Source organism: Labrus mixtus, chromosome 14, assembly GCF_963584025.1.
Source record: "Labrus mixtus chromosome 14, fLabMix1.1, whole genome shotgun sequence".
Lineage (NCBI taxonomy): Eukaryota > Metazoa > Chordata > Actinopteri > Labriformes > Labridae > Labrus > Labrus mixtus.
Genome location: NC_083625.1, coordinates 17,543,658 through 17,557,356, shown reverse-complemented (window position 1 = coordinate 17,557,356; position 13,699 = coordinate 17,543,658). Strand labels below are relative to the sequence as shown.

Here is a 13,699-nt window from a genome sequence, read left to right as displayed (position 1 = left end):
TTATATTTGATTTTTTTACCTACTGCTTTGATGCTTATATTTGCATTTCATCCCTCGTTATATATATTTTAAAGTAAAATGTTTTTATGGGAATTCTGAAGTCTTTTTTGTGCTATATTGCAGCAGATGATGCCAATCCTAGACTGCAATAGTATAAAATGAATCTTAATTGTCTGTTTAATGCAGCTGAGTGGAACCAAATTTTTTCCCTTAACAATATTGGTTTCTTGGAGTCCTGACTTGCTTGAAAATTGCATGTTTGTATGAGCAGAGAACATTGGCTTTTAGAGCCCGACTGATAAAGGAGTTTTATCACTAATAAGGATATGTGGGAACATTCATTGATTACAGATATGATAGAAAATAGAAGGAAAATAATTTGAATGAAAGTAGACCTTTTATGTTTGGATTTCGCCCCATGCAAATTCATTCAGAACAGCTCTTTCTTAAAAAAGATAACTTTAAAAGAAAAACAACCTTGAGTTATTGTTTACCAGGTATAGTCCCAGGAATCTTAAAGAAGAGATTTTTAATCTCAATGAGTTTTGTTCCTGGTTAAATGAAAAAAAACAAAAACATGGGTGCGCCAGCGGTCTGCTCAGCTGTGATGCTTAGCTACATAAACTGCAGACAGTGCTGGAAGTATTTACAGTTATGAAGTTAGTGTGCTGTGTCATGAAATGTGATTACACCATTTCAATATCAACAAACGCAATGTTTTTCTGCATTGTTTTTTGTGTGAAATAATATCGGTGCTTATCATAAAAACATGTACATCGGTATTGATACATCTGTTTGGCCCATATCGGACCATTATTATATACCAAACTGTATATCTCTGGGGCTCTTTGGTTTGGTCTGACTGAATATTTAAGAATTGTTTGATTACTTTTCATGACGTGATGAATGACATTCATTAACCGGGTATGGGTCTTTTAAGTTGTATTGAAGTTGAATGGGGTTGAATGACGTAAGTGATTTAGACATTTCTTTTCAATTGTGGTGCATCATGCATGTAGAAATGTCACGATTAGCCTTGAAACAATATGTGATTTAAATTTAAAAAAAAGCCAAACTCCAATCAAGCAGGAACTGTTCTATGCGCTCTTCATAAGATATATTATCTTTTCCCTTTTCTTGATTACTAGTCTTGAGCATTTCTATTGACAATTAAATATTAAGCTTGAGCAGATGGTACTCTGGTGTAGTCAAGGGCTTTGTTGACATGTCCCCTCAAACCATCCTCCAGCTTTAGTGTGCAGGCTACAGCCCCGCACAGTACAGTGAAGAACTATTCAGCACCACTATCAGGGCTTTTTCCACCTAAACCAGGTGGAAATCGATAATAGATTTTCTCCTTCCCACCGGATCAGAGAGAGGCATTGTTAAAGACTTGGTCAGGTTTCAAATGAAGAATTGGCAGTGCAGGCTTTCAAAGCCCGAGCACATGGTGATTTAAGGATATCGGCATATGGTTGAGAAACTACCAGCGTTTCTCCACACTTTCTTACATGGCAAATGTATCACTTGAACTTTTTCTGTTCTGACTCGGCCTCATAAAGGGTGCTATAAAACATCTCAGATGCTTCCAATTTTCAAGTGAACAAGAAACTCCTCTTACTGCCGTGCTTATTGTTAATCTTTTTTAAACAGTGTTATATATTTATTTTTTTTAGCAATGACTCAGAGAAGAAAATATTTGTGGTTCTACCTCACGTGATTCATAACTCAGGGTAATAATAACACTGTAACAGAATCTGTGGCTGTGTCTTGTAGCAATGATTTATAAAATGCTATAGGGCAAGCTTGTTAGGAAAGAAAAATGGTTGTATTGAATGTGGATTATAAAGGATCTTAAAGCAATGGGATTAGGCCAGATAGATTAACATTGCATGGGTTTGTACTTTCTGTTCAATTGATTTAAGACCTTTAAAAGAAGTCCCATTCTCAGGTCCCCATTTAGAAAGTCCTCACTATTTTGCATTTGCTTTCTTTTGTCCCTCTTTCCCCGTCCACTGTCTGCCTGCCTGGCTGCTTATGCAGCTGTTGAATAGGCTTCGTTCTCGTTTTAAAGAGGCTCGCCTTGGCAGGTGCCTCTGTGGCACGGGCTTCGGGGAGCGAGTCGTGACGAGACCAATCAGCGTTAATTTTCTCACGGCTAACAATGACCTCAGAGGTAACCCTGCCAATGACCTCCTCGCCGCTGAATGCTGCAGTATGGTCAAACCATACAGTATGTACAGCACGTATAGAGTAATGCTGAAAACAGACAGGAAGTGAAGGTGAACACAGAGGACATTTCACTGTAAACAACTGAAGGTGTTTGCGGCAGGATGACAGGATCACAGGGAAAACAACTTGTATCAGCAGCCATAACTGACACTGCCCCAAACCACGGACAGTTCCACAGCAAAGGGGAAACACAGAGGAGTGCAGCAACGAATATTTATAATATAGTGACCTACACTGCTTTGCAATCATTTAATCTGAAACTCATTTTCCTTATATCACAAATTTGCTCGCCTATACAGTAGGTCATACAATTTTGAGGAATTTGAAATGAGGCAGTTTTCTTTTAAACGCCAGTATTAAACATGAATTACAGGTTACCCTTACAGTATTGGTAAACGGGTGACAACCAAAGACTCTGTCAATCTAAGGAAACATAGTTAATAAACATAATAACGAATAATGTCACACAACCAAACCGTACCTTCGACTTAAAAGTGAACATTCAGTATTTAAAACAGAGGCTCTGCTTACAAGTCGTGTTTGAGGTATAAGTGCAGACTAGAGCGCAAATATTCAGGGATTAGTTTTCACCTGGAGATGATTGACAGGTGAGAATGAATGGATTAAACAACAATGATGTGATGCAAAGTGCTTTGTGTGCATTCATTTATGCCTGCTCCTTGCCTATTCATCCTGGCTGGGCCTGGGCATTATTTATTAGATAGATAAAGGAAACTTTAGAATGGCAGGATCGTAACATAAACATTTCATCATCTCAACATTTACTTCCATGACAAACTATTTATAAATCATTTTGTTCATAGCAGATGTATTTGGTTTAGTGCTATTCTTGCAATGATATATTGTCATAATTTTGATTTGGGGTAATTTTGGTATGGATTTCAGTTATTTTTGGCATTACACGATGGGCAGTTTGTAAGAATTTAACACAAGTGTGTTTTAAGTCTTCAAAACTTGAATTAATAACGGTAAAGATAAATGTAAGAAGAGATTAGTCAGTCACCCATATAGCTAAATCGGTCAATTCCTTATTATATATAAATAAAAAAAATGTGTGACCATTGCTGAGAAATCTAGATGATCCTTCTCCTTATTCATCTGATGCTAAATTAACTAATCTAGAGTCTTAAAAAAAATATAATTTGTCACTGAAGTTTGCATAGGATCTTTTAAACGGGGGAGGTTTGATGTCTCCAAGATAAAATAATGTGGTCTACAGAGTGTACAGTGAGGTGAACCCACCAATGTGAACCCCTCTTTCAATGACTGAGCTGCAAAAATGATGGTCTTTGATTTTCCACTGAAGCTTATGTGAGGCCTAATCAGTCATAAATTATTATATTTGAACCTAAACCCAACTCTGATTAAGATTTAAACAAAATGATGGTATTTCTACTCCCAAATGATCCCTGTGTTTTACCCATTAAAATATTGAACCTGTTGACATACTGAGGATATGAATAAAAACAAACCCACATGCCTTTTTAGTATTGTGACTGTGTAGAGAAAGTTGTAAGGAGAGGGAGATGAGATGACGCTGTTTCTTGCTGTCTGTTGTTTGATATCCTCCAGTAAGGTTCTTACTGAAAGATCTAAATGAGGCCTGCTCTCTGCTTCCCAGAGAAATCAAAGCGACGGTTTCCACCGACATTGCTCGAGATTTACCACTCGACTGCTGGCGTCATTACCTCTGCTGCTGCTGCTGCTTCTGCTGCTTTTGTTTCCCACAGTGGAGTAACACATAACTATGGCATGTCCCAGCATGATTTTAATTGCCGGTGGGACTGCGGCCACTTCAGTGGGAGATGAGTTCTGATGGTGTGTTATTGAAATGAAAGGAAGGAGCAGCAGCCATTTACAGAGCCCTGGGTGTAACCCTTTTTGTGCACCTCTTAAAGGGATTTGCCTTGTAAGGCATCCCGAACAGGTTGTCACTGTGTCTCAGGGATGCAGAGAGAAGACTCTATCTGTGCACAAATAGATGTGCAGTGCACTGACGCAGGTGTGACAACACTTCTAGATATTCCGTTTATTTTGTCGACCGAGACAGTTTTTTTTCCTGAAGCTTCCTGTATTAAACCGCATGTGTTAATGTCGGTGAGGAGGAGGGAAAACTATGCTTGCACGCTGGTTGAGGTAATTCTGGGCTATCAGTCAAAATAACAGTCAAACTACACAAATTTTTACTCCAACCTGTGACAGCTGTGACTGTGGTTCCCCTCATCACGGCCGACAGTTTCATTCTAACTCTGGCAGCTGGAGCTCTCTTTCTCTCTTTCTCTATGCCTCTCTGTGTCTTTGGATGACTCCTTGTGGTTCTCCCTTTGCATCTTTCATTTTCTCTCTCTCTCTCTCTCTCTCTCTCTCTTACACGTTCTCGTCTTCTATGATAGAGGGGGCTTTATGTTACACTTGCAGAAAAGACTTGAAGGTGTCTCAGTCTCAAGTTTGAATCAATTGTTACAGTAATGCTACATGAAGTGCTGTCAATACAGAATCACATGCTTTTGTTATTTTACACTCACAAGGTACAGGATTAATACAGCACAGAATCACTAGATTTCTCACAGAAATATAATATTGATACATGATTAAATTGATCTTTTTTTCTGTGACAGTGTTTTTTAAAAAGGTCATAGAGACTGCTATGGTCTTTGTCAGATGATTTTTTTTATAAAATAGGGGCCACACCATGTTTATAGATCTTTTATACCTAGAGGCTGACAAGCTCTATGATGACTCACAGAAACCAATTCTATAATGAGATTTATCTTACAAATAACACTCAGATCTTGAAAAATGACATTGAAATTATGAAAAACTAAAAAAAAAAAAAAAAAAACATATTTCGTGGATCCAGTTAGAAAAAGTTTTATTTCTATAGACAGATCGTAACTATACATCATTCTTTGAGAGCGTCAAAGTCAGAAACATTTTTATTGAATTTAACAGTAATTTACTTTCAAATCCCCCCAGTTGCCCACGTATGGAGATAGAATTGTCTCAAAAAGATTTATACATATCGAAATGATATGTATAAATATTCATACATTTATAAGTATACAAACATAAATAATAATAATATGTGCATTTGTAAATATATTTTCGAGATTTGAAAATAAATATGCTTGACTTTGTGTGTGGATTCTGCATTTGTGGATCGCTTTTGGGCTTTTCTCTCAGTGAAGTAATTTTGAGACATTGTTACCGCACACTGTCATCCACAAATAAATACCCCCGAATTCGAATGCGAAAACACCCTCCCCTGAACAACCAGTAGATGGCAGTGTTGTGCAGCCACCGCTGGTTATGGTTATGGTTAGGTATTTGGCAGACGCTTTTATCCAAATTTACCGTCTATGACTGCTGCAGGATCAACAACATGGAAGCGAACAGTGGACTAACCGGATGGGTAAGTAATAACTAGTGATAACTGTTTCTTGTGGGTTGTAGTGCCATTTTTATATCTACTAGACAGTAAACATGAGTCCACTTAGTCAGTGTACAGACACATGTCACTGTCAGATGTTACCGATGTTGACATGACGTCTACGAATGTTAGCCAGCTAGCAGCTAGTTCTAAGTCCCCTGTCCCTAGCAAACAAAACAGATCAAGCCATCTAGCAGCTATAGTGTGTCTGGATTAAGCCACAGTCAATTCGAGGTAAAGAAATAAACAAGAATGCTTATTTGTTTTCATCTGAAGGCCACACAGTAGTATGCTTGTTACTTGATGGAAACTAAAGATACATTTTTCGCTAGCATGGTTAGCAATCGCTGCTAGTCAACAAATGTTCTTGGACTATAGCTGCTAGATGGCTTGATCTGTTTTGTTTGCTAGGGACAGGGGACTTAGAACTAGCTGCTAGCTGGCTAACGTTCGTAGACGTCATGTCAACATCGGTAACATCTGACAGTGACATGTGTCTGTACACTGACTAAGTGGACTCATGTTTACTGTCTAGTAGATATAAAAATGGCACTACAACCCACAATAAACAGTTATCACTAGTTATTACTTACCCATCCGGTTAGTCCACTGTTCGCTTCCATGTTGTTGATCCTGCAGCAGTCATAGACGGTAAATTTGGATAAAAGCGTCTGCCAAATACCTAACCATAACCATAACCAGCGGTGGCTGCACAACACTGCCATCTACTGGTTGTTCAGGGGACGGTGTATTCGCATTCGAATTCGGGGGTATTTATTTGTGGATGACAGTGTGCGGTAACAATGTGGCTATGTGCTAGAATGGCTGAACTCTGCATCACTTGAGCCCAGCGCAGCACAGATTTGCATCTCCATTATAATAGGTCTACCTGCCCAAGGTGTGTTCTCAATGATGTCTCGCTTGCCTTTAGTCCAAGATGATTACATGAAGCGAGCAGTGTCAGTGACTTGTGGTCAAAGAGGCGGCTGTAAATGCTGTAACTCCCTTGGGTGAGATTGAAAAATATCCACTGATTGTAGCTCTACTAAAACTCCATTTTTGATAATCAACACAATCTATTTACAACAAATCCTTCCTGTAAAAGTCCCATTTTTATTATGTTGTTGGAAGGGTTTTATTTTGAATGAACCATATCAGGAATATGTGTTTTAAGCATCAGCAGCTTAAACACACCTCTGCAGGAGAGAAATGAAACTAAAAACCACACAGATTCAGTTACAAGCTACAACGCACTGAGAAGTGAACACACTGTGACTTAGGCTATAAAAACATCTTTCCCTGGTCTCCTGCGCAGAAACGAGTTGAGTATCATATCGTATCCAACCCAACATATCATATTGGCGGGGGTGGGGGGTGGGGTGGGGGGTCGTAGTGCGTGAATATTTAAATACTGTAATACAGCGATTTAATACTGTTACTGTAAAAAGCAAAAAACATACTGTGATATGAACCTCAGGTCATATCATAGCCCACCACTAAGAGTTAACAAAGTGTTATATTAAAAAAGGTTGTGGATCAGTTTGTTTATTTACTCATATATTACAAAATGTTTAAAATTTGCAATAATACTGTATCATGACAAAGTATCACAGTGAAAGAGCATCGCCTGGCCTGTGTTGTTTTCCACCCCCAGCTGACAGACACACACAGACTCACAGTACATATATTGTAATAAAGAGTGTGTCGTTTCAAAGACATTCAAAACAAGCCTTTTCTCTTTCTCTGCCCCTTACTCCCTCGTCCTCCCCTCTCTCCATCTTTCCCTGTCTTTGCTCTTCTCTCTCCTTCCTTCACAGTCTTTCAGGATTACAGGGCCTTGTAAATCCTGTCTTACACCTTGCTCAGTTATTTGATCTAGATTTAGAATTATGATATTCCCCCCCTTCTGAAAATGATCCTGATTTTAAATGACACAGCTCACTGCTGGGAAAATGAAACCTCTGTAGCTGCCAGCCCCTTTGAATGTCCCTGCGAGTTTATTAAAAGCACCAGCTTCCCCGCTCCAACTCAGATCTGCACAGCTGCACGAGTGTGAAAGAATATTCAAGGACAAAAGTCTTTAATGTCGAACAGAATGCCATATCAATATCTTTGTTCGGCTTTATAGTTTTTGACAATGAGCCCTTCCAACTATTTATCATGTGAAGAAGATAATTTCTTATTGGATATTTCTTATTTCAAGGCATCTCTACCAGCAGATAGCACACAGCTTGGAAATGGGAGACATAACGTTGTGTTGTGCAGGCTATTATCCGAACCTGACGTTGCATTTCAAGGCATATGGCATAGGTCTTCTCCTGGTGAGAGACCAAGATGTCCAACTGAATAAGATATTTGCTCTGTTTCTCACAATAAATGCACTTCTGGAATGGGTTTTTACAACTGACACTAAATGCGCAGACGTTTCACCGAAACCAAGACTCAGACAGAAGACGACGGAAAAGTGACAAGCGAGTTGATGGAAATTTTTCACTGTCACTCTCCTCTCACCCTCTGAAAAAAAAAAAAAAAAAAAAAATCTGATGTGCAGACCACATAAATAAACCCGTCCTTTAGATGGAAGCTGACATGAGGAGTTGTTTTTTCCCCTCCTTGTGGTAATGACTACTGTTGCCCGAGCTAGAGATGGGTTTAAATCCCTGACCCGTCAGCTCCTTTGCTTTCAGCAGCCTCTGTGGAGCTGCTCCAGATGAAAACGGGGCCAAAGCACAGACATATGAATGACTGTTTGTTTGGTGGTCAGACACAATCACCAACTGAGTGACCCAGTTAACGGCTAGTCAAAGCGTTGCTCAGTTTGATTCATGCAAGTTTTTTTCTTCTTCTGCGGGTTCTCTAAATGTATTTCACACTTTCCTCCATTGTTAATGCTTCAATTGACAGATGAATAAAGTGAATGTAAATGCTAGTGCAATTATTTATTTGACACTGAAAATATACTATGAACACACATTTCTATTGTTGCAATAATTGCCGGAGCGCCTGTGAATGGAGTGTACATGTGCATGATTCCTCTTTCTTTTTTTTTTCCGGCCTCCCTCTTTCTCTTCCTCCTCGGTTGTGGGTGGAGAGTAATTAGGTTTTCGAGGGGGATTGAGAAGTTCTTACAATGCTTACCAATGGCAGCAGCAGTCAGGCAGACTAGTGCTGGCAGGGCAGAGAGGACAGAGGGCCGTGCAGGAGCCTGGCACTGCTAAATCTGATGCTGACTGACAGTAATGAGGACAGCCTGCTAGCCAAGATGGAGAGGAGAGGAGAGGAGAGGAGAGAGGAGGGCATGGTCCTCCACTCTCAAGACCTCTTATCAAAGCATCTGCACAGAGGCACACACACATGGACACAGAAATGAAAACAACACAGGAACACACTCAGAAACACATGTTTGATGTGTACTAGGTATGTGCCAGACTAAATGCATCACTGGGCTGGATAATACCTCAAGATTTTCAGATATCATACCAATATTTTTCATTCTCAATACTGTTGCCAGTACTTAGACCTTCCTTTATGTCCAATACGGGGTTCCCCTCTGATAGTAGTGCAATTAAAAGGTTGCAGTGGAAATTTACTAAATGCTGACATTTTTCTAGCTTCGACTAATATTAGACTCTCAGCTAGAGCCTAAAAGTTTGTTATTGACACACACATTTACCTGAAACCCATTTATATTTTGGTGTTAATTGATAATGTCATCATTCCAAGGTATTAACTGGCACACTCACTGATATCCAATGCCGCATTTTAGGCAGTATGGAAGGCAGATACCAATACTGATATTGGTTTAGGACAGGGGTGTTTCTAGCGACTGATTTCGCTGTTGATTAAACACAAAATTAAAAAGCTGACTAGTTGAATAGTCGAAGAAAACTGTCAAAATTGAACAGTTTAACACAGTTAACATGTAGACACTGTGATCTTATATCAAATTAGCTTGGCTAACTTTAGGAGAGCTAGCACCGTCAGCCTTCAGTTCTCCTGGCAGGTTGACGCTCACATGCCTGTGCTGAATGTGGTTACACATTGCTGGTTATATTCCAGTTAAACCTGGCACAGTGTACATGCAAAGTTTTCTAATTTTTTTGGATCAAAATACTGCCAAACTGTAACCGCGACAGAAAATGTAGATACAGCACCAGCTAGTGGCAGGCGGCTGAGTTGCAGCTTACACACAGCATTTGACCGCCATTGGGGGCCTAAAATAATAAAAATGTTCATAATTAGTTCAACCGACTTGTAATTCTAGTGTTGACTAATGGTGAAGATGTTTAATCAATAAGCTAACTCATCTCATACATCCCTGGTTTCTGAACGGCTTTAGTTAAACAAAACTTATTTTCTTCAATCTAGCATTTTAAAGAAAGTTTTAAAAGACACCAGTTTTTATCTTTTCTTCGAAAGCAGCAGTTCTTTTTTTAAAACATTGTGTTCAGTCTTTAGAAAAGAGCAGATCTTTGGGTACTAAATCCTCTGTGAGAATGTTTCATTTTTTTTTATCACCGATGTGTCAAAGCTTTAAGTGTTATCTTTTTGCAGATCTCGTCCTGTGCATGCATAGATAGTGACCAAAAAAAATCTCATTCTGCTTCTTTTAAAAGTCAAACAAATAACTAGCCGTGAATCTTTTGATGCAACAAAAGTTTCAGCATTATGCTCAATTTGGTCATCCATTGTCTCGTTGCTTTTGTAGGTCATAAATTGTCATCATGACTCAGTTTAAAATAAAAATTAAATGTGAAACACTCCTTATAGAAGATTTAAGACCGTAGTATTATTAACAGTAATACTAGCATGTTCATAATGTACAAATACATGACGTTACAAACAATAACTTCATATATTTTATTTATTAATATATCACGGTTAAAAAGAGACTGCAGGGAGTAAATTGAGTGTTTGTTTTTCCTGTAGACTCCCTTCACAACCATGTGGCTGACAGTCTAAGTGGCTTTGGTCAGCACAAACCAACAGTGACTCTGACCTTGAGCCCTCTGCAGCTGTAACACTGTTCTCTATTAGTGCACTGAGATTATATGACAGGTGGATCAGCCTGTCGTGTTCAGCTATTTCACGATGTGAACGTCTTTTTTTATTCCGATCTTTATTTCCTATCCATCCAATGTGCAAAAACTAAGATTATGAATTATGTAACGAGGGGGCATTTAACTTTGAAAGTTTTCAGTTTAGCACGGCTTTAGCTGCTGGAGGATGCGACTGGTGAGGGATGCATTTGTCATTTTATACCAGTCACGTATTGCAGATTGAGTTTTAATATGATGGGTTTCTATTGTGTTGTTGGACACATCACCCGGCTGTCCAGTTTTGAATTCTCATTACTTTCCACTGCCTTTGCCCCTGTTATTCTGAGGTCAGACTCACGGGCTGGGATTTGTACAACAAAGAGTGAAACATGCCACAGAGAGCAGGAGAGGCTCAGGTGTGTCAAGATGTGTGCTATTATTACCAACACACACGTATCTATAAATACAGCACTTGCATCTCTTACAATAAAACTAAAATAATAATGTTATTCACTGTATTTTTTTTTCGTTGTACAGTTAATACCGTTTTTGTGTTCTGATGCAGTGTTTCCCCGGCCCGCCCCCCCCAATGGCACATCTTCATTTACATTGCGCTACTGTCACTCACACATTTGGACACAGTCTCTCCTTCACTGCCCGGCCGCCATCCACATACCTCCAAACCCACCTTGCACAGTTCCACTCAATGAATGCACTTTTCTAGTTGTGATTGTAAGGCTGAAGTGTGATCGTTTTGTCTGGGCGTGTCTGTCTGATTGGACGATTGGCTGATCGGCTCACTCAAGTGTTCTGCTATGATTGGATCCAGTTGTCATTGTGGAGTCAGATATTGGAAACTCGCAGGCCAGATTGCTCTTTCTCACTTTGACGTTGTGTGACAGTTCATGCTCTGAAGTTTTTGTTTTTTTTTTCTCTTTTTTCGGAGGCACCAGCCTTTCAGATTAAGAATGATATTCCTTCAGCGAGACATGTCTGTCAGGTTGTTAGTTGTGCCATTGTTGGAAGTGTGATTAATAGTGATGGGCAATAGCTTTTGTTGCCTTGTTTTGGTTCGGCTGCTTGTGTTTCAGATGTCGTATACTCTATCACAATGGGGCTTTAGTTGTAGCGCAAAAAAATAAATGTGCCCACATTTGCTTAGATCATTTGACTTCTTTGTTGTAATTAATGTATTTTTAAAAAACCCAACAATACCTTAATGTTTGTTTTAGTCAATAGGACAGCACTCTAATAATAACCAAACATGACTGGATAGTACCCAAAATAACAAGCAGCAAACAGGAATAAATTCCACGCTGTGATTACATATTTCAGAACGGGCACTATAATTTAACTTGTCACTCTCAGCCGCTGTGTGATACGTTTCTTTTGTGCAACACCCCAAAATATCTTAACTAGAAGGTGACGGTGGTGTATCTGTTGTCAATCTGATGTTTAACTATTGTGTAATTAGCTGTGAGCATCTACAACATCGGCCCTTTGTTGTTTGATTGAAAGAATCATAAGTTATTGGCTATTTGTTTCACTTCAAGAGGCGAGTCTTGATAAAAAGATAAAAAATGTCGACGAGATAGAAGCGTTCCAAGACAATTAACATAAAGCAATCAAACATATGCAAAGTTCTGAGGTAGTCATTCTCATGCAGGAGGCCCTAATTGCTTATGATAAGAATCATAGGCCATCGTATTGTATTTCTGTGATATCCACCTGATGTTAAAGCTCCTGGAAGGCGACTGTTATGCATGTACTTTTCCCAGGCTCTGCTTAATAGCTCCCAAATGGCCCCGACGGCAGAAAATCTGCCAGGTATTGTTGGTAATAGCAAGAGGTAGATAGAATCTGAGGGCTGAGCTGTAACAAAGCATGGCAAGAAGAATGTACAGGAATACAGACAGACAGGCATGCATGCTGGAGACCTGCACCTGCTTTTTCACATGCAGGGCGTTCTGTCACTCACTTGGATAGTCATTTGCAATTTTTTCATCATAAATGGAGATGGAAGAAAAGCTGTGACTGATTGTCATCCGCTGTCCTGTGCTGAAATTGCATGTTTTTCTTGTGTGTGTTTTAATTCAGTGATGATTTGTTGCAACTGTCGCAAGATGTCACATTGTATGACTGAAGAAAATTCAGTATGAATGAGCAAGTGTGTTCTGAATTACAGCATCTAAGTCAGCGCGCTAAAGAGCTTAGCCGCTCCTGTACATAATGCCTCAGTCCTCAGCTGTGACCTTTCTCTTTCACACATCATTCACCATTATACTGCTGACATGTTGGCTCATGCCAATAATTTTTCATTGCAGGCAATGTCAGCCACATCATATTTTATCATCTGGATAAATTTGTGTTGTGTTTGCATGTAGGGTCTCCATCATTTGTATTTGTCTGTTTGTGTGCTTGTCGTCGAGATTAGATTTTGCATTTAATTTAATACAGAGAAGAATTCAGATGCAAACACAATCTGGCAGCCGCGGGAAGAAAACACATATAACGTCGCTAAATGAGTGATATGTTACATGAATAAATAAGGTGCTTGCATGCAGAGAAATGTGAGCGTGTAGAAATGGAGTCGTTGAACAGTTAGTTTGCGAGAGAGGGGGGAACATTACCAACAAAAAAGGATCATTTTACGTATGATTATCTGAACCATTTGGACTTGTAAGTAAATTGAAGGTGTAACTGTATGTGGATGAACAATTTTCAAATATTAATTTACGCAGGCAGACGTAATAGTGGATGAAAAAAATGGATGCTCTTCATGCTTAATGAAACTGTTTCCAGAGCTTTGTTGTTTCTGAGTGCACCTTTCACTGTCTACTCTGTGGCTCTAAAGCTTACAAGTCACAAACACCACTTGTTATGTTTAAGTGCTTTTGCTTCAAATAACAAAATGGACCTTGTAACAAAAGCCGTTTATTTTTGTGGTTTTCTTCCCTTCTCAATTTATTTTTTAAAA

General features: G+C 39.1%; 1 protein-coding gene across 11 annotated transcripts in view; it reads left to right on the top strand.

The window, feature by feature from the left end:
* Positions 1-13,699, top strand: part of msi2b (musashi RNA-binding protein 2b) — a 264,095-nt gene that overhangs the window by 12,158 nt on the left and 238,238 nt on the right. The window lies entirely within an intron of this gene.